Source organism: Amborella trichopoda, chromosome 6, assembly GCF_054954075.1.
Source record: "Amborella trichopoda isolate Santa Cruz 75 chromosome 6, AtrichopodaSantaCruz75HAP2 v2.0, whole genome shotgun sequence".
NCBI classification, from domain to species: Eukaryota; Viridiplantae; Streptophyta; class Magnoliopsida; order Amborellales; family Amborellaceae; genus Amborella; species Amborella trichopoda.
In genome coordinates, this window is record NC_142341.1 from 40,411,983 (window position 1) to 40,439,905 (window position 27,923).

Genomic DNA, 27,923 nt, shown 5'->3' on the forward strand with positions numbered 1-27,923 from the left:
ATTATGCAGGGTGGGTAATCATCAAAACTCTGGCTATAAGACTCCTCTATTCTAATGTTTTGTATTTGACCTTGAGATGTTTTAGGAGTTATGTATTTTTGTGGACACGTTTTAGGGTACATTTGTTGGAAGTTGTGCCCCAGCAATGAGTCAGGTGGCCCAGCCCTAAAAAGTAGGGCCTAGGCCATGGGCCAGGTTCGGTCCAGGCCTCTGTTTTTTTTTTTCTCTTTTATTCATTTGTTCGTAGCTCAGCCCAGTTTCGCTTGGGGCCAAGGGAAAGAAGCTGGGCCAGGCCGTTGCTAGCCTTAGTAGAAAGTGCAATGTATGAAACCACTCTTGGATTCTCCACAGAATCCTTGAGACCATATTTTGTTGCGTGAATTATATTTTTAGAATATTGTTGATGTAGAGTACGGTTGCATACTCTAGTGACAGTGTTTGCATCGTTCGACACCATAAGTGTAAAACAAAAAGGAAAAGTATATGAGGAGATCATGTACTTTTGGTAGAAGGAGGTCATAATCACTCTTGTCTATCAAATTTCAACTTGGATGGTTATAAGAGTGTCATTGACTAGACCCAAAGCTATATATATATATATATATATATATATATATATATATATATATATATATATATATATATATATATATATATATATATATATATATATATATATATATACCGTTATAAGAGTGTCACTGACTAGATCCAATGTTAAACAAAAAAAAATTCTGAACTTTGTGACATACCCATCTAATTTGACAACTAATAGCTACTAGTAATTGTGACCATCTTGTAATAAATATAAATAGTCTCATAATACACAATGCCAAAACAAAATTAAAAATTTTTTGCACCTCTGTCTGTTGGGGAAATGTTCAAATGCGGACCTATTCACATGCAATTCCCTTCCAAAAATTTGTGAATTTTCTTTTGTGAAGTACGGTTGCATAAAACATCCATGTTGGACATGGATTTAGGATCATTTTCAATCTGAAATGAATCTTAAGTCCAAATGTGTTTTAGCATTGGATCCATGAATCTGGATCTAAAAAAAAGGGAAGCTTTCTGTGCTTTCCCTACAACATAAAACTTATATACTTCCCCTTATCCAACTGTCCATTCTGAATGGAGGGCTAAGATTCTCCCAATCACAATATCACGTCTCTACACTATTTTATTTTTTATTTTATTCTATGAACTATTTTGGCACCAAATTTTGGATGTCCATTCATCTATTAAACTCGCCCTAGCAGGGGAAAAAAAAAAATTCAATAAATAAATGACCAAAATACCCTTGAAAGATTCAAGGGTAATTTGATTACTATATTTTATCGAAATATTATTTTTAACAATTTTTATAAATGCGCCCCAATGATAAGAAAGCACGTACCAAATATCATATTCATACAATTTGTTTAAAAAAAACTAAAAATAAAATACTTTGAGACATCAGATCTAATATCAAATGGTGAGTGGCTCTCTTGATAAAACTTGGACGGTTGGATGGTAAGGGGAGGATAAAACTTCTATGCTGTAAGAGAAGTGTAGAAATCTTTCTCCTAAAATAAATATTATCAATTTTGTTATCTGGAAGAATTAAAACGAACTGTCCAAAACAAAGTTCGAAATAAATTTTATTATTCCCTTTTTTTTTTATATTCATGGGCCATAATTAACCATAATTAATATTATCAACCTATGAAATTTTCAATCCAAAATTCATCTCTAAGAAAGATCTTCTCATGGAGATTGCATTTAGAAGGAGATGCACTGAAACCTCAAGTGCGCTAAAAAGTTGTTACCATGGATTATAGACCAACTTCAGCTTTACCACACAACTCTATATAATTTGTGACGTACGCATGTAAGTTATTATGTCGACAACATACTAAACTAATCACATTTTCCAACATGTATGGACAAGTGTAGGAGACATCAACAGAAAGCTCAATTAGGAATGTCGAGGTAATACTGGTCCAAACCGGGTCAGGTTCAAATATAGACCTAATATTCAACTGCGGCCCAACTTAATAGACCTGACGAAGTGTATTGAGTTTCCTCATGACACTGAGCACGTCAAAAAACTCGATTGGGTTTGTATTCATTTATAAAAGGTTTCAAAATATAAAGATTATGCGAGTTTAATTTAGACTTGATATTTAGTCTTTTGGGAACCACCCAGTGCATATTGCAAGTTAACAAAAATCATGAACATCATCACTATAGTCTTTTTCTAACTATTTGGGGTTGGCTACATGAATCATGTTTCAATATTATGCTTATCAATGGCCATCCCTCCAGTTAAACTGTAAATCACTATGTCATTTCATACTATTTATATCCATGTCTTTTAGGGTCTTCCCTTTGCCCTTTTAGAGCCTTCCACTTGAACCAAATCACCCCCCCTAACTGATGTTGTTCTAAGTTGACACTACATGTGGCAAGACAAATCTAATTGCCCTCATCTTACCGTTTATTGGGGCTAACCCTAAGTTCCTTCAGATGTACTTATCCTTGTCTTGCCACTCATGCATTTCAACATCATTATTACAACTACACTCAGTCTATAGATATATTGTTTCTTGACCGCCCAATATTCCATCCCATAAAGCATGGAAGGTCTTATAGGTATCAGGTAAAACTTCCCCTTCATCGTTTTTAGCATTCAATGATCACAGAAGAATTCAAAAGAACATCTCCAATTCATCCATCGAGCTCAAATTCTGTGCGCAACATCTTCCTCAATCTCCTAATTCTAATGGATTATTGACTCTAAATATCGACAATAATCTATTTTAGGTACTTTTTGGCCATCAAACTTAACCAATTCCTTGTTTCTACTTTTAATATTACTCAACTTACATTTCATATGCTATATCTTTGTCTGGAAACCTTTTGACTCTAAAGAATCACTCTGAAGTTTTAAGACAAAGTTGGATAAAATAGTAAATAAAATATAGGCTTACTTTTGAATTTAATATTGTTTTTTTGAACCATCCCTAAACAATAAATATTAGAAAAGTTAGCCCAAATATTTGAAAGAAAATAGAACAGGAAGTAAGCAACCATGGACTTGTTATTCTCGCCACCTCTATGAAACCATAATTCTCATTTCTTGGGATTGGGGTTGGGGCATTGGCGGTTAGGGACATAGGTGCCTCAACATATCGTCCTCAGGCTCTAGTCCCACCATTAACACCTCAAACAAAAAAGAAAACAAAAGAAACGAATAACAATAGATAGGGAAAGGAAAGCTTTTGCCTACAAGGCACGATAAAAATTCGAAGACGAGCGTACCCTACAATTAGAGCTTATCAAAATGATACCTAATGTGCCTCTCAATTCGAAAACACATAAGGGATAAAAAATAGATTTCCATTTTTTTTAAATCTCAGGAATAAAAATTAGTTTTACACCTCTTTGAGAATATTCAATAAATATAGAAAATAAGCCATATATGTTTGTCAATGAAGAAGTCAAAAACATGAAAAAGTTGGCATAACCTAAAAGTATTTCTTTCTAGGACATATAGTTTTCAATTTTTTATATTTATAGTATTACTTCTTGTACTTATGGAGAGAAGTTTGCGAAGTATAGTACATGCTAATGTTTCTAAGACTACAGGTACATCACTTTAGGTAATGAAGGGAATGGAAGGTACATGTACTACTATTTTGCTACATCAGAACGCAGTCCTTCAGAAGATCCAATTGTATTCTGGGCTACTGGTGGTCCTGGTTGTTATGAATGCCATTATATACGTTCATGGTTGGTATTTCTAGATTACATTTACTACTTGTAATTTACTCCTAAGAAGTCCACTCTTCATCATTGTGCAGTTTCATTATAAGAAGAATTTGCAAACTTTTCATGGCCCCTTTCAACTAATTATTGTAGTCCTATATTCATGATTCATGATTCATGAATGTTGTTGAAGGTCAAAATGACATCTCATATACAATGACATGAAGTACCATGACTAAACTATCCCATCTCAACACACAAATCCTGTCTATAGCATGTGCAATAGTTTATATCTACATCCTTGAGTGTGTTTTGACTAGTAGGTGCATGTGCCGGTCTCATTAAAAGGTTCTATAACTGATAGTGGTAGCAAGAGTATGAGAAATAATATGAATGAGAATATGTTAGGGTATGTAATTAAATATTGCAAATATGCTTAGCGAAATGAGTAAATTGTTTATGTTATTTAAAGATTACAAACAAAATTTTATATAAAAAATTAAGTAAAATAAAGAAACTTTTGATATCATAGTTCATTAAATTATAACTATATTCGGTATTCATATAATAGTCCAATTAAATTTCAATATTTGTTATTATTATGATTCAATATGTTCATTATTTTATAATTATATTAATAACTAAAATTATTCACGCAATAATAACAATAATAACAATAATATTGTATATATACATTTAGATAATTGTTATTATTATAAATTACTACGTTCGTTATTTTATTATATCAACGACTAAAATTTTTCACATAATAATAATAACAATAATATAATTTAAGTTTATTATAATTTTAATAATAATTTTATTATTATTTTCTTATTTCTATTATCATCATCACCATCATCATCTAATCAAAAGATTATATTATATAACGCAAGCATCATAATTAGAATTCCACTTATTTGTGTAATTGTCATATTATCATTACAATAATACAATTATATTATTATTATCATTAATAATATTTATATCAATCATGATTTTTAATTTTAAAATAATTTCCAATATTAATAATTATTATAATTAAAATAATTAATTATAATAATTATAATAGTTATAAATAGAGTATGAAAGAGAACCATTAAAAATGTGCACCCTCGCTTTATGCCTTTTCAAAATTTTCACTTATAAGTAATTGATGAAGAGTCAGGGTCGATGTAGAGAGACACCACCTATAAAATGTTGTACCCAAATATGTAATTATTAAAGAGTTTTTTTTTTTTGGGTATTTCAGTGGGAAAGACAGGTCCCTACCCGATTTCTCAACTAGATTAGAAGTAAGCTTTTTGAAGGTATTAGTGGGGTGGTGTTAGTGGTAGAAATGGAAACCACAACATGGTGATTAGGATGTGGGGTGCTACCACCATGACCCCAGCCCCTTTCTACATATGTTTAAATCATAATTTCTTGGTGAAGAGTCACAATAGATGTGAATAATAGGGTATAACCCCATAAGCAATCACTAAGAGTTAGTGACTCTTAGAATTTGATGGTTGAGTCCTTAGCGTCTTTCTTTCTCTAAAACAAGACCCCCTTTCCCATTCCTCTCATTATTTTTAGAAGTTTATGTACTCTAACTGTCTCTCTAGAGATAGATCATATTTTTATTTTTACGACATGTGTCCATCCCTTGCTTTTGGCTTAATAATGTAGTATATAGATGCATAAGTTAGCACATATTCCTTTTTGCTTTCTTTCGCTTTTCACATGGTAGTTCAATGATAGGATTTGAATATATGCAAACATTAAAAAATTAACCACTCAACTCCAAGCATGAATTCTTGGATCGTATCCCTAGATTTTAATTGTTGAAAGATAAGGTAATAGGGACATTGCTCCTCCCCTAAGAATAAGGAGGATGAGTAAAGATCAATTTAAAATTGGAATGGAAGAGACATGTGGAATAGTAGATAAAGTTAAAATTTCTGTAGATCTTGCTGGGAAAATAAATAAAGTATATGGGAACTCAAAGAATATTCTTGATAAGAACCCAATCTACAAATATTTACCATTCACAAAATTATATTTGAGGAGGAAGAAGATATGCAATACTAGGAAAGGTCTTTATCCAAGACTAATTGATGTTTGGCAATCAGACTCTTGGCATGGTAGCACAGCTAGCACTATGCATCCAAAGGTTAATAAATGGTAAGAGAATCAAGACATGCCTATTTTGCTTGGAAGCTCTAAGAGAACCAAGGAACCCAAGCTCAAACTCGTACTAGGTCTCCGCATATTCTCTCTACACCTTGCACAGGCTTCCTAAAACAACTATTCATAAAAAGACACAAACCCTATAGACAGAATCACATGGACTCCGCTCTATCTTTCATTACAAGAGATAGATAGAATTCCGCATGGCCTACCCTTTAGTTAGATAATTATGTGAAGATAATCGTTCATATAACCAAGGGCTTATATCCCCATAAAAATAAGCAAGAATTTTAAGAAACGTAAGATTCACTTCTCTATAAAATTGGAAATCTAATAACGATTAGATAGAAACCTAACATCCCTCATAGGGCTTCTTGAAATGCAAGTTGACCAAACAACTGTCCACATTTAATTGACTTCCATTAAGTGCACAAAATAGATTCTCTTCTACCACCTTCCTCACAAGCCCCAATCCCCCACCCCCAAAAGGAAAAAAGGGCACTCATCTTCGAAAGACATTAATCAAGTCAAAAAATAGCTCAAATTTAGTAGTGTTAGCAACTTTGTCATTGTATTCACAACTTCCTTCTTAGTGTCCATCTTCAGCAACAAGATGTTAGAATCTTGTTGGAATCTTGGTCGTAGAGTGAACTTATATCTTTAAACTATGGTAAAGTGTTTCTTTATTGTAGTTCAGGGCCTTTCAAAATTGAGGAGGATTCGGATTATATCATCAATGGTGTGAAATTAGAACTAAATCCTTTCCGTTGGACCAAGGTAATATTCATCAAGTGGCTTCTTCACCTATGCTTTTCCAGGTTGGATCATAGCAAAATTTCCATACCTTCTATCTTTCAAATGTGACTGCTTGTTGATGTTTTATATCTACTCTTCATATTTGCCAATACATGGAATGTGAGGATGATGAGCTTCCAATGCACTCTCTTCAGTATGACTTATTGAGCAGATGACTTTTAGCTTGTGAATGGATACAATATGAATGTAAGAGTGAATTTCCTCTTTCAAATTCCTCTGCATTGTAGGTGTCTAGCCTTGTTGTTATGGATGCTCTTGTTGCTACTGAATTCTCATATTCTAATAACAGTGAGGATTACCAAACTCATGATTCCAAAACTATAGCAGATATATATGACTTTGTTTTAAAGGTCAGCCACCCTATACTCTGCTAAAGGACCTAATTAAAATTTGTTTGTGATGTTCACTTACAATTTTATGATGCAGTGGCTTCATGAGCACCCTGAGTTCTTATCTAATCCACTTTACATTACTGGATGTTCATATACTGGAGCTTATGTCCCAACTCTGTCACTAGAAATTGTCAAAGGTACACTTATATTAATAATTCTTTTTGGTTAGTGTAATTATTTTCTAAATTAAACCAAGCCAGCGTTATAGAAGTTTTATTCTTGATTATTGATAGTTGAACTTATCAGCCTAATAATTAATTCTTTGTATTTCCTACAAGGTACATTTAAAATTTTTTTGAGGTTTTCCCAAACAATATCTTCCTGTGTTTTTCAAGTTAATATCTATATATCCTTTTAGAATTATTCTATACAAAACTTAGAATGTATAAACTTAATGTTGCATTAATAGGACTATGATAACCGGCCCTTGGTGTTATTTAGCTCAGAATCTTCAAGGAGGGATTTGCATGCGCGGCCGGTATTTTCTCTCTTTACTTGTAGCCTTTTTTTTTTTTTTTTTTTTGTTCTATTAATGTAAGTATAAAACAGAAGGACAACAATGTCGAAAAGATACCAAGGCGGTATCTCAACGACCTTAATTAGAAACTCCTCTAAAATCAAAGGACTATACGCAATACCTCCATTAACGAATTACAGAAAAACAAAATTACGAAAAAATACCTCCATTAGCTACTAAGTCAGTATTGACATCTTCCAACATGTTGAAAACACAGGGATTGATTTAAGCATAAGATTTTAATCTCACATATCATTCTTTCCACGTGCTTGTAGTGGTTAAAGTACACCGGCATTCCTATGCTGAAGCTATTCAAATGCCACCGTACTTAATCCTCAAATATCATTAGAAATATTAACATAGGGAAATGAATAACAAATTACTTGATAGTTTAGAGTCTTAACAATTAAGCGTGTTTGAGCTTTAAAATGTGAAAACTTTCAAACTGCATTATTTTTTTTTATCTTGTTTTTTTTTTGGGAAAGGTTTCTATACTTGTCCTATAGCATAGAAGATATATCCACTCGTCCAATTTTGATCAAGTAAGCCACTCTGTTTGATCTTAGTTCTGATGCCTTAGAGTATTTTATTTTTAATTTTTTATACAAATTGTATGAATATAAAATTTGGTACGGATCATCTTCTCATTAGGGCGCACTTATAAAAAATATTAAAAATAATTTTTTAATAAAATATAATGACAAAAATACCCCTTCAATCTTTTAGGGGTATTTTGGTCATTTTATTTTATTGGGAACATTGTTTTAATAGTGTTTTTACAAGTACGTGTTTAATAGAGGATTAGACACCCAAAATTTGGTGTGAAAGTAATTTATATAAAAAGAGTAAAAATAAAATAGTGTTGAAACATGACATCGTGATTGGGACAATCTTAGCCCTCCATTAAAAATGCAAGGGGATGTAAATAAGTTTTATATTGTAGGGGAAGCATAGAAAGCTTGCCCTTTTTTTTTTTACAATAAACATTATGTTTTTTTTTATCTTAATACAAGGTGAAGTCTTAATCAATCTAAGTTTCTAGGTCCGTTCTAAATTTTATATTGGAGGCAATTTTTGGAAGGCCTAGGCATTATGTAGATAAAGTATAGCCTCACCACAAATCTTCATCTAAAAATCACTTTGGGCACCAAAAATATCTATGATGGCTATAAAATCAATTTCTAATATTGACTATGAAATTTGAAACTCAAAAATGACACAGATCTTATGGATCCATGAGCACTTATTTTTAGGGCAAAATGAATCCTTCTAGATAATTTGTCACAATATATACTATTTTTAGGGCTTGAAATCCTAATTTCTACCATAATGGCCAGGGCTGAGATGATCAATTTAAAATTTTCTGATGTCGGAATTGTCATTTTTCTGTAACTAAAAATAAAGAAGGAAGGCATGAGTGGAATTAATTTATAACTACCAAAGAAGATTGTAGTAACATATGCAATGGAAACTGAGAAACATGATTTTTATACGTAAAAGGTATTTTGGGAGTAAATATGGTTCTTTTTTATTTTTCGTTTTAAAAAATGCTGATTGGTCTTCCTAGAAGGTAAAAACATACAATAGTAAACTTGTTTTAAAAAATGCTGATAGATCATCCTAAAAGGTAAAAACATACAATAATAAACATAATAAAGATAAAACCATTAACAAGAAACCAAAAAAAAAATTAATTTCATTGATTCGAAAAAGAAAAAAAATGTATATGGCAAAAACCCTAAAAAAAACTGAAATCGGGTGTAATAGACTTCAGGCTTCAAATTGGCATGATGGCCAGAATCCACCAAGAAAGTTGCCCAAAACTAAGGCTAGGGTTAGGGGGTTTTTAGGTAGAGAGCATGAGAAAAATTGTAAAAGGTTTTTACTCTCGCTAAAAAGGCAAAGTATAGAATGAGACCATTTAGCTTTGGTACAAGGTGGTCATATTAATCTTGACCATTGAATGTGAAACTGGGTGACTGTAACTATTTTATTGACCAACCTCAAACTTTAAAAGAAATTTTCTTGAACTTTGCGGCACATCAAAACTATCAAATTTCTCATCAAATGGTTGTAAGTAATTGTAACCACCTTGTATTAGAAGTAAATGGTCTCATTGTATACAATCCCCTCTAACCAATGGTTTTTTAAGCCCCAAATCTTACCCATTTTCATCAAAAGATTGACATGACTCTAACAAAAATAAAAAATACAAAAACAAGAAAAAAGGTGAAAAAAAAACCTTAAAAAAAAAAAAAAAAAACAAGAAGGAAGCGAGTGTAAACTTTTTTTACCAACATTGAACTGGCCTCGGCCAACAACCGGTGAATCTGCCTGCAGCTCTCTCACTATCTTTCCAAAGTATTAATGGATCCAAAGGAAATGTTCCTACAGAACAACGAGTTTTTAGGATAACAATTTATTGATGCTATCCAAGTAGCATACACCCATATTCCAAGGAGTCATCTGCCAGGAACAAGCAACTATGGTTATCCAAATGTGCCCTTGTTAGTATAGGTAATTTTGGACAAGAAATCAAGTATAAATTACGATCGACACAAGTTGTTACTTTCTTCCTAAGGTTTTCTAGAATTCACCTATCCGGATTAGGAATTGGCGATTAGGATAAGGAATTAGTAGTAATTGACCTGATTCCTATTTGAAATAGGGACTCATTTTGATTTGATAGATTTACCTGGTTTTATGAGAGAACTGAATGAGTCTATGAGGGAGCTTCACATTTTGGATCGGCCGAATCACCTTGTTCCCACCCATTTCATTCTATATTATATTTATTTCAAAGTTTTTAAAATTAAAATTATTAATTAAATTATTTTGCTACCAATTCCAACACTAATGATTCGGTATGCACCAGCATGGATCAGTCATTACATCAATCAAGCAGGGGACTGACTTACCCTCCTGATCTATTTTTCTAGATACTGGTTGAAACTATTCAACAAATATCAATTTCCATTATTAGCTATCATATGGCAATTTTATGCATACTCAAGTAGATATACAACCATTTAGCAAATTTTGCTTTTCATTTATCCTTTGTTCTTCAATCAGTCATGCCTTCTCTACTTACACACACACATACATATATATAAGATAATCTACCATTCGCAACTCTTCAAATACAAATAGTAATATTAGAATGGGCTATGAATGGTAAATTTACTTATTATGTGGTTTTTTTTAAAAAAAAATTATTTTTTTATAGTAGTTTGCTCATCAATAAATTTTGAACATGGAATTATCACTGCGAGGCAAGAGGTATTTTGGTGATCTTTAGAAAGGCAAAGTTGAAGTTTCACTAAAGGACAAGACTATTGACTAATAAAATTATTGGACATTGACTTCTAAAATACAATTGTACTTTTGTGAAAATTTCAAAAAGAAATAAATAAAAATAATTATTTTTTTTATAAATACACCCATCAAAATCTTCAAAAACTATGCTAGGGCCATTTGTTTGACCCCACTTTTTAAACATATAGCTTTTTCATTTTGATTAATAATCACAAAATAAATAAATAAAAATAAAAAACTCATGCTCAAACGTATTTTTCTTAACCCGCCTAAGATCCATTTATTTCGTAAGATGCTTAGATCTAAGCCTCAGAAGTAACCATTTTCTTGTTCAATTGATTAACAATGTTAAAAATGAACAAAAAAAGTGATTTTGAGTTCCTACATGAAATGACACCTATGATCTAGCCGGAGTATACAATAATTTTCTTTATATCTTTTGCCATTATTTCCTTTTCTTCACAGTCTAGATCATTCACAAGAAGTCCTTTTTACAATATTACAACTTCAAATAAAACAAAAGAAAAGAATAAAATAGGATCTCAAGAACTTGAAGCCATTCAAAACCACAATTTTCAGTAACAAAGAAAAGACACAACTTATCCTTGGGAATAAAATATATAATAAAAAAATATGGAAGAAACAAAACAAGGTGTCGAAAATTATCTCAACCGGGTTTCTTACACCCAACATCAAGTCATCACCTTCCAATGGCGTGGGATCTAATTTTCAACCTTCAATCACAACCGGGAACGCAAGTTTGGACAAACCACACCAATGGAACATGAACCCCTTTGTCCAAAAACTCAAATACTAAGTGAATCCCCTCCACAAGCTAGTCTAAACCCCAAAGAGAGATGAGATATCATGAGAGACACTATAAGAGACAACCATAAGATGAGAGAGAGTGGGGCGTGCCCCCCTTTAGGACTTTCAAGAGAGAAAGAGTTTCTGTAGGAGAGAGAGATATCCTAAGTGGGGCGTGCCCCCTTTGGTAGGTTAAGAGAGAGAGAGAGATGGAAACCATATATATAAGAGAAGGTGTAGAGTTTTAGGTAGTGATCAATCTTTTTTTATAGTACTTTGAACAAGATTAGGGTTTATTAGGGTTTTCCTTGGCATGCCACTCATGTGAAATTGAATATACACCATTGATCTTGTGTGACTTGTGGGGTGAGAGATATGAGCTCTCCATTCCATAAATGGGCCATCAACATCTTATAGAGGGTGCTAGACCATTATCCCCCACTTTCTAAAGCATTTTCTCATCAATTAATTCAAATATGGATTTAATATATCATAATATTATCATTTCTTATTTTATGCATAAGCTTTCTAATGTCATTCAAATTTTCCTCAAAGCTTAAACTTTCTAAAACAACATAAACTCATTTCTCAAGCTTTAAAGCTTGACCACAAGAACAAAAGGTTCCTCTAGGTGGAGCGTGCCAGCTATTTGGTCACATAATGGGCCCCACCCAATATGCAATGGTGAGCCCAAAAGACCTATTACGCCTCCCATGCAATTTAAGGTATTTTTATATTTTAGAAATATACAAAGTCATTATTTGAATTTTTAAATCATTATAAAATCAATATATCTGTTTTTATAAATCCAAAATATCCAGATATTTGGAAAATTTGAAATAACAATTCTAAAAATCAAATATAATTAAAATAAAAAAAATTAAATACTTTGATGGGAAAATGATTCATATAGTCTAGGAATAAATATCCACTGGGGCATTCCATATCCAACCGCAAACTACGAGCCATACATGCTTTCTCAAATTGTCCCAGTGTTGCCCATGGCTCACAGTCCATACAGGGGATCATTAGTGGGTCACCAAAGTCTAACCAATGGGCAAGGGGTTGCAGTCCCATTATATGGATTTCACGTCCTCCCCTTGGAGACGAAACCAAGGTCATCCTCACCTGATGCAATCCATAGCTCGATGCATCGAATGGAACCATATGTGTTGAGTAAAAAAAACGTGCTTTTTAAGATGTTTTCTCAATTATCGGGGTTATTCATCAAAGTGAAAAAAGTGTTATTTTAAAAACTAAGATCAAAGAAATATTGTTAACTTACATTTTAATAGTGTCTTTTAATATATCACTATGGAATTCAGAATGAATATATTCGAGGGAGCTTAGTAGTGGCTCCAATAGGCAATAAAATGAGAAAAGTAGACATACGGGATCTGACCAGGGACAATGTCAACTTAGAATAGCACCAGTTATGTGGGACAATTTGGTTCAAGTAGAAGGCTCTAAAAGGATAAGGAAAATGTTCAAAAGGCCCAAAAGGATATGGACAAAAGTAGTGAGAAGAAATATGGAAACTTATGATATATCTGAGGGTATAGCCCTTGATAGAGTCGAATGGCAGGACAAGATTTGTGTAGCTGATCCCAAATAATTAGAATAACGATTAGATGATGATGGTGATGACATTTGTGTGGGTGATGATTTCATGTAGCAATTTGATAGTAATACAATGAAAGGCACCATCAAAAACTTGGGTTTAACCATTTGTAAGACCCCTAATATTTAAACATACACTATTTTTATTGAGGCGAATAATCTTCAAAAAACAAAAATTCTAAAAATCACTTTAAAAAGTGATTTTTTAACTCAATGAATATAAACCCTCTATTTGATGGGGTTATTAGATCTAGGCCTTAAAGGAACTCTATTTTATCCCAATTTTATAGATATATATATATATATATATATATATATATATATATATAGAGAGAGAGAGAGAGAGAGAGAGAGAGCGAGAGAGAGAGAGCGAGAGAGAGAGAGAGAATATTTGGGTCACTATATGGGAAATGTAGCTTCCTCTAAAGAGAGAGGTAGGGACCTCCTGTGCATGAGAAGCAAGGCCTTCCCTTAGAGAGAAAATAGTTTATGATCTAGGGAAATTTTGTGATGATGCCTCCTATTGATTGAGAGACTGACTTTTGTAGAGAAGCAGTTCTCATAGAGATTTTGGATCGTTTTCCCTTTTAATTAGAAAAAATTCAGTTGTTCTCGAGGTTCTCCTCCTGGAGAGTGGTTTAGTTATGGCATAGAGATGACAGATTGGCAGTGGTGCCAGTCGAGAGAGCATGTCTAAAAGGGTTGGATTAACTACGTTTTGTTGAGTGTTAGAAAGAAAACTCTATGTCCCAAAATCTATGGTGTAACATTCATAGGTATAGTGGATTTCAAATTTCCGTGCCCTTGGATGTAGTTACATCTATGACAAATCATGTAAATCCAAGAGTTCTCTTTTTCCATTATTTTTTTCCTGATTTATTTTTCTTCCTTCTTGCTGATTCTATTTTTTTGTACTTTATTTGTCAAAAATAGTTCATTGGGCTTAGAGCTTCCGCCAACATGAGAATCATCCCTTAGAAATAAAAACTAATTATCATTGATTTTCTTCTGATGAGATTTCATGTCAATTGTGCATGAGATTAGATTTTTTTTGTAATCCACTATTCCATTTAAGTTCAAATATTTTGAGAATAATTTTTGGATAGGTTTTCTCTGGGTAAGCTAACTCATATGTACACATACGTCCCCTGTCTAAAATATATCTTTGTTAGTGGTATAAGACCAATGGGCTAGAAATGCATTCTTTTAATAAATTTCCATTGTATAAAAACTCAAGGGTTTAAATGCATGAATATCTCAATACAAAACCATAATACATATATTCTAACCTATAAACATGGTTTATACACATTTGAATAATAAAATTCAACCCTAATAGGTCCCTTACGAATCGCTTACTCAAAAATTTAATTAAACTAAATACAATATTCAAATATCCACATTTTACATCTCTACAACATATTGCATGACTTGCACCCGCAATTCCTCACTATATCAAAATTATATGATAATTTCATCTTCATTCTTCATCCTCATCATATATCATAATATCTCATATACATCACACACTTGATGATAATAATTCAATAAGATTTCAATTCGCATAAATAATAATGCATAGCACTAAAGCTCATACCGCAAGATTAAAAAATAATCTCAATATTCACACAACATACTCAATTTAACCAATCATGTATACACTTAATAACTGTAAATACATCAAATTAACATGCAAGCATACATGGGAAAATCATGGTTCGAATCCCTTGTGCCCGAGCCACGAAAGGGCCTTTTGAAGACTTAATTTTGTCCCATTGTTTAAGGCACGAGTGATAATAATAACTCATGGAGATCAATCCAATGGGAAGAAAATGATCACATTTATTCCACTTAATGGGGATCAAATCATGAGAGAGACATGTATCAAAATATCCCTTCAAAGTTTGAGAGAGATACTACACAAAATAAGGAAGTTATTGTGAAACTACACTATGTGGTCCATAAGGGATCACACAAACTTTTCAACATTAAAAAGGGAACTCAATGGACTATTTTTTATGCTAAAATATGATGAAATAAACCTCTCATCAGTTATATATTCTCAGTAAAAATTTCAAAAAAATAAGATCAAGAAGTCATGTTGAAACTATTCAAGATCATGGAGTAAGCAAGCTAGTATGCACATACTATGTGTATGGACTACACTATTGCTTTGGGACTCTTCAAATATCAAGTTGTCATGACCAAAAATATAAAAAGCTACTGTAAATTAAGAATTACAACAAGTTTTGATAATGGACATAAGGTAGGAAATAAAAATATGAGAAGAAAAATCAATACCTTAATGAAGCAATAATATGGGCTTGATCACATAAATGATGGACTACTCCATGGAATGGTTTCAAATGAAAGCTCAAGGAAGAAAATAGTCTCATGGATGACCACATTTTTTTCAAGGGCCCTCTCTCTTTTCTCTCTTTTTGAAATGAATACTCAAGTTAGGGTTATAATTGATCTCATAAGTTACTTTTATACTTAGATCGTAAAGATGAATTTGATCTTTATCATTGATGCCTTAGATCAATGGCACATGAGAGGCTTTTATCCAAGCCACTCATCCATATCTTATTACCAACATCAATGGATGAGCTTGTGACACATTTCACTCCTTAAAACGTAGGTTTATAGTCATTTTACCTTGAAGCCCTTAGTTCCATATTTTAATGCTCATTGAGTCCAAATTCATGTTTACACTTATGTCCATGGTTTTTGAATAATTTGTGAGAGATAATAAAATACAAGGACATGGACATAAAGGTAATATGAGACATCCACACATGAATAAAATATCTTATAACACCACCAATAGGATTTTACCAACATTAAATTTTCATATGGGTCAAGCCCATAAGGTGGTGCCACATAAGATATACTCACATGCTACAAAATCATATGTGGATAATAATATGAATTAAATTAATTCTCAAAATTTCATGACTTCACACACCCCACAAATGGCACATATTTGCAAAAAAAACATGTGACTTAAATCAAACTTAAGTCATAATAATATATAATACTTTAAATAAAAAGATAACATGTTATAACATAATACCAACAAACGAATTAATGACAAATAGGTCCCCAGATAGATATGACATCAGCATGATGTCATCCACGAGTGGAGAAGTAGGGGGTGCCACGTGGCATCCCAATGGCCACTTGGGATCCATGTGGCATCCCGCTAGAATGTCCTTGTTTGGTATTTATGTCAAACAAATTTGAGAACCATATTTTATTGTTTAAAAAAGAACTGAAAAAATCTCCAAAAATCCAAAAAATTCTCTAAATAATTTTTCAATATTAATACACAATTTTTCATTATTATAACATACTTTCTCATCAATTTTAAATTAATATGGGGCCAAAGGGAAATGAGATCTCTAGACTTCTAACACTAGTCAGAGTCTTCTATTGGGCTAACCTGAATGACGCTCTACCGGTGTCTCAAGCCGACCCAATGAACCTATGCTTCACAATCTATAGCCGGGATACATAATTGGTCACATCAAAATCGTTGAGCCAGAGCTTCCCGTCGTCAGGGGTTCAATGGATTACTGGTGCACCCCTGTGGGACATGTTCTTACTCAAATACAGGGGTCCTCTCAAAGCACATGCGCACTAGCTCTTCTAAGTTAGATAATACTATAGAAGAGTGGTTTCCCAATAGGACTGTAGGTGCACATGCCATGGGTCGCATGTCAGGATACGGGCTCATGTCCCATATGCTGACCATTCCATGTAGGGCGAATACTCTTTTAAATACTCGATTCCTATTATTCTCGATTGGATTCTCTAAGCCCTGGCTTATCACATCAACTATGAGGCATTCCAATCAATATAGTCCTGACTAGGAGGTGACCCTCACACCTCCCTGAGAGTTCACACTCTCAAAACGTATACTCTCAATGCCTCAAATACTCGAGGTATATGAATCTGGGCCCCAGTACGCCAAGCACCCAGATTCAGTCTCTCTCTAACTCCCATTGAACGTAAGGCTATTGGTTTTAATGTCTTGAAAGGCCACGGCCAACAATCTTAATGATAAATGTTTTTTTATTTGATTTTTTAGGGATTCCTGATCTAGGCCAACATGGTCATGAATATTAAAACATAAAAAATAAAATAAAATTTGAAATGTTTTTTTTGGGTTTTTTTTTTTTTAACATATGCTATTTATGGCTAGTGCACTTCACATGATGTCCATCTTAAAGGTGGTTTGAGGGTCAGGAGGCTCGTTTGTCCGTTGACACACATAAAACATTTCCATATGCTTTTTGTAAGAAAGTGTATAATATGATTACTTATTTTTGGTATAAGGTTGCTTGAATCACTATTAACTATTAAATGTAAAATTCAACAGTCGGGGTGTGTCTCTGATTGAACTCAAAAGTCTCGATTATTTTTTAGCTTTGTAATACATGTCAAGTTGTTGGATTTTACATCTAATGGCTAGAAAAGATGGCAACCTTCATGTAGAAATAGTAAATGGCCTCACGTCACACATTCCCATAAAATATTTACAAGATGTTTGGTGGGTTCACTTAACATCTTTGCATGGTGTTGACAGGTAGAAGTAGCTAGAAGGTGGAAAAGGTGGTCTGATAGGCTCAATTATCGACAAGAAAAGATATGCTTGATCCAACATCACTTAAATCTCACTTGGAGAGGTTACCGGGCCTTTATTTACAGGTTCTTCAGTTGTCTGCCTATTATTTCTCACTCAATTGTACATATATCACTTGGGCTCTTATAGCAAATGATCAATTAGAGTTGTACTAGGAAGTGTTTGCCTATATGATTGATGGGAGGGGTTCGAAAACAAAAGGTGATAAGTGGGTACTCTTCAACAATTTGTGCATTCTAATGCATTGAAATTTAACCATTTTTTAAATTTTGGAGGCCCACCTTAATTTTCCTTAGACAAGTCCTCCTCCCCCTTATTGTCGTTGAAAAGTGATTTTTAATCTTATTAATATGCAGCAAGTCGCATCAAACAAAATATGAAAGTATAAAGCAATCCTACACAAACCCCCTGACTACTAATCTAGATGTGTACACTGCTTAGCAAGATCATCTGCCTCCCAATTTAACTCTTGGTAAACATGTGGAAAGGAGGCTTTCAACTTTTCACGATAGTGTAAAACTTTGAACCACAAAGATTTCAGATTCTAGGGTACTTGCTGCTCTACTTTGCACCACTAAACAATTTTAAAAGAATCTCCTTTCACCTCTATAACATTACCCAACTAGTTTTCTTCAATGATTTTCAAGCGCATGAGTGAAGCTAGCATTTTCCCTATTTTGCAAGTGCAACTCTACACGGTCTATAGAAAGTCATCCAAATATTTTCCATATGATTCCTCAACAATCTTCCCACTCTAGTTGGACCAAGATTTCCTAAAGAACTATCATCAAAATTGAGTTTAGTTAATCATTGAGCAGGAGGTTTCCACACCCCATAACTTCTCCACCTACTGTAATTATGCAACATAACCTCCTTCATATTGTAGAACATATGTTGTTAAGAAACTCCCCAACATTCCTTCCTAATCAACGACCAACTAATCATTGTCTACAATACCTTCCATCTTGAATTTATCAATAATCAAGCACACCCCATCAAAAAGTTTTATATTCTTCTCCTTCTATATTTCCCACAAACGGTGTTACTCAAAAAGAACCATTCGATTTTACCAAGTTCAATGTGAGCCAAATTAGTCAATATTTATATGTCTCGATGCAATAGCAAGATGTTGACAGATATATTTATAATTACGTTTGTAGTGAGGGTGTAAGTGATAGTTACCAGATAGTGTTTCCTAGTTTAGGAATATTTGGGAGATTAAGATGATCCACAATATCACCATCTTGTTTAAGAATGAGTTGTAACCCCATCACACGAAAAACCCATATCCACATTGAATATTGACATTTTAAGAACAGATATTCACATGTTTCTTCACCATTATGTATTACATAACATACAAATACTGACAATAGCCTTACTCCTTTTCCTTAAATTGTCCGTTGTTAACAGCTTACCAAGAAACAATAACCATAGGAAAGCATGTACTTTTTGTGAACTTGCAACTTCCAAATCTTTGCAACTCCTGGTTTTCTCCACTTATAGCTATCATTGAACAACATAAAACAAAGAGATTTGATATCAAACTCACTCCTAGTGTTCATGTCCCATAGCAATTCATCTACTCTTTCAGGACATAAATGCACCGTCTTCAACTCTTGTAGCAAATGAATCAGTTTGTTAATGACAAAATCAGAGACATATTACACCTGCAACTAGTCTTCCATTTACTTTGAGACCCTGACCTGACGCAATATCTCTAACTTTTACATGCTAATTTACTCCCATCTGGAAAAAGATCCAAGTACTAATACTTCGATGCACTTGTACTCAGCCGCCAATGATGCCAAAAAAAAAAAAAATTTCCCCATTTCCAATAGCAAACCTCACATTCTGCTCTAAAAATGGCTCAAAATGAAGTATAGATAAACATGCCCTACCACTTCTTCACATCCTAGCCATACTTAGCCACCAGGTGCTATCTCCATAAATGATCGTCCTCTAGAGTGCTCCACCACCACTTATCAATAGAGCTTTATTCATAACTTCTAATTTCCCAATTCTCAACCACCATCATTCTTAGGAGTATAAATCTTCCTCCAATGTCTCCTCTTATTTTGGCTACTTTCCTACAGAAATACTTTCATTAGCCTTTCCAACTGATGGACCACTCCATTCGGCATGCACATAAGTGACATATAATAGGTTGGCATATTAGACAAGGTAGACTTCAACAATGTAATCCTCCCTACCAACAACAAATATTTAGCCTTCCACAAATTAAATTTTTCATAAAACCCATAGATAACTGGATCCCACACCAATCTAAGAGTCCTACAATTCGAAATATGCAAACCGAAGTACTTTACGGGAAATTAATCCACTTTACACCCAAAATGAGTAGCTAAGGTACCAACCATTTTCCCATTAAAATCAATTGCAACCATGTTACTCTTATCAAAATTTTCTTTGAGTTCCAAAACAACTTCATAGTATCTAAAGAAACTTCTTAAAAACAAAATCAAATTAACATCTACACCACAAAAAATCAAATGTATCATTGGTATATTGAACGTGAGAAATGCTTGGAGTAGTATTTGAAACTTAACATATCTAATGAAACCTTCGTCTTCTACCTTCCTCAACATCACACTCATAGCTCCTATTAACGTGAACAAAAAAGAGGCACATAAGATCTCCTTGTCGCTCTAAAAAAACCTAAGGACTCCCATTGATGACCACTGAAAAATAACTACTCATAAGACAACCTCTAATCCAGCTCCTTCATTTTTTCTCTAGACCCCATATGCCACATAATTTCTTGTAAAATGTCCCAATCTACTCTATCATAGGCTTTTTTTAATATCTAATTTAGGCTAAGGCTTTGGGGAGAGTTTTGGTTTGAGTCAAAATATTCAATAGAGGTTGAAGATGCTAAATTTTAGCTAGTCCACCAAAATAGGAGGATGCTGGAATAGGTTCTATGATTTGATTAGGACAAATCTAGAGTTTAATCTTATGCTTAAGGGCTATCGAGGTTGGGTGTATAGAAAGGGTTGGAATGAGGTAAAGTAGATTCTTGGATGGATTAAACCAAAATTTGGCTGGATTAAACCAAAATTTATGTTATGGTTTGAATTGAGGACAAACTTGGTCATGGGAAATCATATATCAGAATGTGCATCACAAGAGGGGAGAGAAAAGGGAACTCAAGATTAAATCTGCAGGGAGAACCTCCAATGTACATGGTATGGCTTTGGGAAACCTCCCATGAAAAGATGAAGAGGGGCTCTAATTATTGGAGGGCATTCACTTATATGAGGCTAGAGTTGTATATTCACTATTTTTGCAAAAACAAATGAGAAATTTCATATTCCCATCACAATTGGAATGCTAAATTTTATTACTCAAATTATTTGAATTTATATGCCTACATATCTCTACTTTCCAAAACTTCCTAATATTCTAGATTCTTCAAATATAAATAACCAATTACTTTATAGTTTTAGGAAATAGACTCTCGCAAAACACGGGAAGACTTTTTCTTAACTCTTTATACAAACATAGGAAACTAGGTTTTACTAGTGAAACAAGTAAAGAATCAACTTTCTAAAATTTTAATTTCCCTAACATGGGGTTTCTTGCACTCACTAATGGAAACAGAGAACCTAACACACTCAAAAATAAAATTTGTCAATAATTTTTCTTAAAGGTTTTCAACATGAATACATGAAAGTGAAGCTTACGACATATGAGTTACAAAGGATGTAACATATAAGGCTTATAATCTTAAAGGGATCATTGATTTAAGCTTCGTATCAATTGACGTTCTTTCTTATGAAAACTTATCCTTCCAAAAGTGATTTACATCACTCTTTACTTATTAAAGAAATTTTGTTTTTGAGTTTTAAAATGATCTTAAATGGCGCCTAGCATAAAGCAATTTTCCTTCAGTGATATTCTTTGTTGCACATGCCACTTTAAAGTGTGCCTCATTTATAAATATTACCACTTTTGAAAATATCAGGAGAAATGATCTATTTATGTTCACAAAAGAGTTCAAGCAAATAAAAACTAATTCACTTAATTTTTGTACCACATTATCTTCATCTTGTGATTCAACATTTTCTTCACTAAGGAAATCACATCCTCAACTTCTTTGTGGGCCAAAGGTTTACTTCTTTTCATGATCTTGGAAATTTCTTCCTCTACTAAATTGGCATCAAGTATGTCGTCATTAAATGGGATCACTTATTAAATTAATAATGGGAAATTCAAACTCCTACTCTAAAAAATATACTAATAAATTGATTTTGGACCACATATTCATGAGCATGACAAATGCATTATTAGAAGGTGCTATGAGGCTTTAGTCATCCTTTACTTTTGCCACCTTAAGAAAGTTAGTAGTATTTGTCTTAAGAATTATATAGTAGTATTTGTCTTAAGAATGATATCAACTCTTGAAGGTTGGATGATTGACATATTACCTTCTATAAGAGGGGAATTATTGGAGTGCTCTCTATCTTCATTGTTGCTGCCCTCATCTGTTCCCATTGTTAGTTAGTCAATCTACCTGTATGAGCTCTTCTTCGACCAATACATTAAGAATTTCTCACATGGTATTCTTTCAATCCATTAGTTACAATAAACACTCATCAATTTGGTTCTGGAAGAAGTGAGAGCCATATGGCCTATTCAGTTGACATGCATGAATTCAAGATAAGCTTCAACAGACAACTTACTATGTTACCAACACTACAGTATGACCAACAGGGTTTGGCTTTTACATGGGTGCAACATGTTTGGATGGCTAATAAGAAAAGGCTTGATGTAAGTTTTGAAGTTCTAATTAGGTTAAGATTTAGGAGTTAAAAAGGGTTTAGGTTCTTTATAAAGTATAGGATACTAGGCTTGGACCTATCAAGATCCTCTATAATAAGTAGAACTGGATAATAAGAGGCATAAAGGGGTTGAATTAGACAAATTAGGGTTTAACTAAAATCTAAGTGATATAGGTTTTGGTTAGATGGATGTTAGTTGTAATAATGTATATTAGCTGAGGTTCGAATCGCATTTGCCTGAGACTCTCGCATACCAAGGCTTGAGTTGTAGAATCAATGTTTCTACATAAAGACGTAAGGAATATATGAGTTAAAGGGGGCCTCTCGTACTGAATAGAAAGTTAAATTGTATTAGTAAAATTGATTGAATCAGCCATAGACTTATTATGATATTCAGTGAGGTTTGATCCATTTTTCTTTCATACAGCAGAAAACTCACTATCTTTAATTTTCTAAACTCCCTAATCTTGTTGTTACTTTCGAAATTGGTAAATAGATCTTTTATAATCTTAGAAAACTAGACCGCCACAAAATATGTAAAGCATATTTCTAAAATTTTAAACAAAGTGTGGAGACTAACTTGTAAAATAGGGAAAGAAACAACTTAATAAAACTATCATGGTTCTCCACTTTCTAATCTTTGAACCACACATCCTTCTAAAAAGTCGATCTTCTTGTAAGATTGACTAGTTCACCACTCTAGGGTTTCCAGGACTCAAAAAGTAGTAAGTGAAACTTAACAAACTTCGGGAATAAAATTCATCATTGACTTTTTAATAAGGTTTTAACCATGACTTAAAGTCCATATGCCTTAAGTTCAAAAAAGCACAAAGACAAGGGTCACAGATTTTTAAGAGCTCATCATTTTAGTCTTTAGAACTCCCTAAATAAACATTTAAGCAAAAACTTTATGCTTTCAAAAGGTTCTAGAATTCACTAATGTCATGTTATCTCTTTTTTTTATGTTGCGGAAATACTTGATTGGAATTGTAATAAAAAACTATTTTACATTTGTTGTTCTAGTGGGGACCATGACATTGGCGCTCCATACATTGGAGCCTTGGAATGGATAAGAAGGTTGAATTATACAGAGTTGGAGAGCTGGCGACCATGGTTTATAGGGCATAAGATAGCAGGGTATGTTCTTTTTATTTTTATTTATTTTATTTTATTATCATTTAACTGGCATAGTTATCCTCACATTGCACAAACTAAATACGTTTGAACAATTTGATGAGCACCCTACTATCGTCCATAGTATTGTAAAAGATATGAGCAATTTATCTCTTTCTCTTTCCATGTGGGTTGATGAGCACCCTACTATCGTCCATAGTAATGTAAAAGATATGATGAGCAATTTATCTCTTTCTCTTTATATATATATATAAGGAGATATGATGAGCAATTTATCTCTTTCTCTTTCTCAATGTGGGGTATATATATATATATATATATATATATATATATATATATGTGGAAAAGTATTAAAAATGACTATAGGCGAAATGCTACAGTGTTCGCAGCGCCACAGACATGATGTGTCCGTGGCGATTTATTAAATGGAGCTGCAATGGACGGCGCGTGGTCTGTAATGGTTCCGCGAGTTTTTGACCGCCATTGACTTGCAATGTCCACGATGGTTTGACTGCCACGGGCAACGCCTATAAGTGAAAATGAACAATGTTTTCGCCCATAAGCTCAACGCTGGCCGATTTTTTTTTACGGCAAGGATTAAAGATTGCCACAAACCTAGAATGTCAGTGGCAGTCTGTCACGGACAAAGCAGATCTGTGACAGGATTTTTTTCACGTAAATTTGAAGCAAAAAATGGGGGACCACCATGGCTCCCGTAGATCCATAGTGGTTTTTAGGAAAAGCCGTCACGAACATAGCATGTCCATGACAAGGGCAAAATATTGTTATACTTCACCTATAGGCGTTTTAAAAAAAATTTCATATATCTTGTGATCCAATGGGCTCACAAGTAAAAATGAGCCTAACGGCTCACATTTAATCTGGGCCGATCTGATCATCACGGATGCCCAATGGTGTTTGAATTTTAATTTGTTTTCTACAAATCCAAATCACTTGAAATTTTATGTGTGTGTTCATAAAACATAGGTGAATCTTCAAAAAATATCAAAAAATATTTTACATTAAAAACATTGACCAAAATACCCCCGAAAAGTTTTTAGAGTATTTTGGTCAATTTGTTTTTATATGGATTATTATTATTTTCTTTTATTAGGTGCGGATTGATGAGAGTAAGACACATCTAAAATTTTAAGTGATTTAGATTTGTAGAAAATAAAATAAAATTCAAATACTACGGGACATACATGATAGTTAGATCGACCCAGATTGAATCTGGGCCATTGGGCTCATTTTTCTTATGAGCCCTCTGGCTCATAGGATTATCCTATGAGCCCTCTGGCTCATAGGATAATCTTGGCCGAGTCTCTAAACAATCAAATTTAAGCCTATCTCAAAATTTTCACTAGAAAAGGAGCACGGACATGAGAAAAAAATGGATTCAAATTTTAAAAATAGTGTATTTTGTAACAAATTTTTGGACCGTCAATTTTCAAGATTTTCAAGTTTTCATAGATTTGTCGATCTACACTGTTTTTGAAGCTTTAAATTATATAGATAAATATAAAAATATATATTGAGGCTATCATAAAGATTTCCAATATTGAAACTACATTTTTTTCTACTATTTGAAGGTAGGCTCTAATTTGATTGTTTAGAGCCAAGGCTCTATACACACTGCACCATATATATATATATAGGGAAAGGTTCATGTCAGCCCACGAGCTAATAGCTATAGTGTCAACCAACAACTTAGATCGAATAAGGGCCCAATCCATTGGTCACGACCTCATTTCGTATTTGAATTTTCATGTTTTTAATACAAATCGAAATCACTTAAAATTTTGAGTGTCTATTTTTAAGAAATAGTAGAACCTAATAAAAATAGAAAACAATAATTTACGGAATACAAATTCACCATAATAGCCCCAAAACATTTCGGGGGTATTTAGGTCAATATAAATTTTGTGAATTATTATTTTTTATATATTTTTATTAGGTGCGCTTTTATGAGAAGAATGAACGCCTAAAATTTCAAGTGATTTTGATTTGTAAAAAAAATAAAAATTTGAATACAAAAATGAGGTAGTAATCGCCAGATTGGCTCGCTATCTACCAGTGGGCTGATAGGATCCATTCCCGTATATATATATATATATATACATATATGAAAAATGCTGAGATTAGCCTACTAGCTCATATGAATATATGAGAACAACGGCCTAGATTGTATCTGGGCCGATCTGACTGTCACGATCTCAATTCATATTTTAATTTTAATTTTTTTCTACAAATCAAAATAACTTGAAATTTTAGGCGTGTGTTCTTGAAAAATACGATAATCTAATAAAAATATCAAAAAAATAATTTGCAAGAAATAAATTGATCAAAATTCCCCTGAAATGTTTCGGGGGTATTTTTGTCTATTTATTTACTGAGAATTATTTTTAAATATTTTTATTTGGTACGTCTGGATGAGAAGAATGAACGTCTAAAATTTCAAGTTAGTTGGATTTGTAGAAAAACAATTAAAATTCAAACACGAAATGAGGTTGTGACCGTCAAATCAGCCCAGATTCAATCTGGGCCGTTGGGCTCATATGTTCATAAGAACTAGTGGGATAATCTCAATATTTTCCTTGTTATATATATATATATATATATAGAGGATGGAACTACTTGCACACTCCCTTAAACTCATATCTATTATCTACTACATTAGTTCACGGCCATAAACTCCAGACAAAACTAATCTAGGGGGATTTCCTTGGCCATAGATACTCTCGACCCTGGTGAAAAATACCCAAAGAATAAAAAAAAAAAAAAATGATTTCTTTAGGATTGGGTGAGTATTTGCTATCCATTTTAGATCTAAGCTTTCATGAACTCAACTTAAATCTCATTAATCATCAAATTGTTCGTCTGGTGATTACAATAACATTTGCAAGATTGTGGTCAAATAAATTATGGTCTAGATCTAATTGTATTTTTATCTTTCCTAAAATGGATGGCCCATATTTGCTGCATTTTCTCTTTCCTAAAAGAACCCATTTTACTTTTTCCTTCATTTTTGTAGGAGCTTGTTTATTGGGATGACTTTGACAAAATTTGTTCTCAAACAAATCTCCCTTTTGGATTGTGAGCTAATGATATAAAAATTAGCTCAAGCGTGCATTTTAGTATATTTCCTTGAGATATTGATGGATAGTGTGCAAAACTAGAGCCAAAGGTGGTGATCAATGTTTTGAATTGCAGATACACAGTTCAATATGAGCATAATCTTCTATTTGCTACATTCAAGGTATGAGATCTGAATAACAATGTTCTTTCTTCTATCAAAGTTTCAATAAATATTTTGCTCGTTATTGTACATATTGAAGTAAATCATGGTGTGCCAATTCAACAGGGTGCTGGGCACACTGTTGCAGATTACACACCTCACGAATCACTGGTGGCCTTCCAACGATGGATTGACGGTGCTAATAACCTCTAAATGGACTCCACCTTGGAAATGATAAATATGTAAAAAGTTTAATCCATTTGGGTTAGTAATTCTTAAAGTGCGTGTTATGGTTCTCTGCCCATTTTATAATGGAATGCATTTCCAATTTTGATAAATATCTTAATAGTAAATATAAGCAAGCATTTTCTCAATAAAATCTGTTAAAAATTTTATTTTATATGTGGGTTGTTATCTTGTAATGTGTCTCCCTCTCAATGCCATGCTCCTTCTAGTCGGTAGTGTGGAATATTTTTTCACCATGAACTTATGCATGCAATCATGGCTGTATGAAACATTTGGTGGTAAGTTCACGGCCACCCCGATTCTTGTCCAAAACAAACGTTCACCCCAACTCCCTTGACTTAGTTCTTGGCTTTTGTGTTTCATGTAAGGAATAGGAAGTGACTCGTATATTTATGTTAGAGAAAGGATTCATATGGACTTTAACAAAATGCATTTCTGAATTGAAGGAAACCAGAAAAATCTC

General features: G+C 33.1%; 1 long non-coding RNA gene across 1 annotated transcript; it reads left to right on the forward strand.

The window, feature by feature from the left end:
* The first annotated feature begins 6,604 nt into the window (after nucleotides 1–6,604).
* Nucleotides 6,605–27,614, forward strand: LOC148781754 (uncharacterized). Its single transcript, XR_016057787.1, has 8 exons — nucleotides 6,605–6,924; nucleotides 7,028–7,088; nucleotides 7,165–7,267; nucleotides 7,540–7,608; nucleotides 17,981–18,102; nucleotides 23,866–23,979; nucleotides 27,190–27,235; nucleotides 27,341–27,614. It is a non-coding gene; the product is annotated as an uncharacterized LOC148781754 (long non-coding RNA).
* The last annotated feature ends 309 nt before the right edge of the window (nucleotides 27,615–27,923 follow it).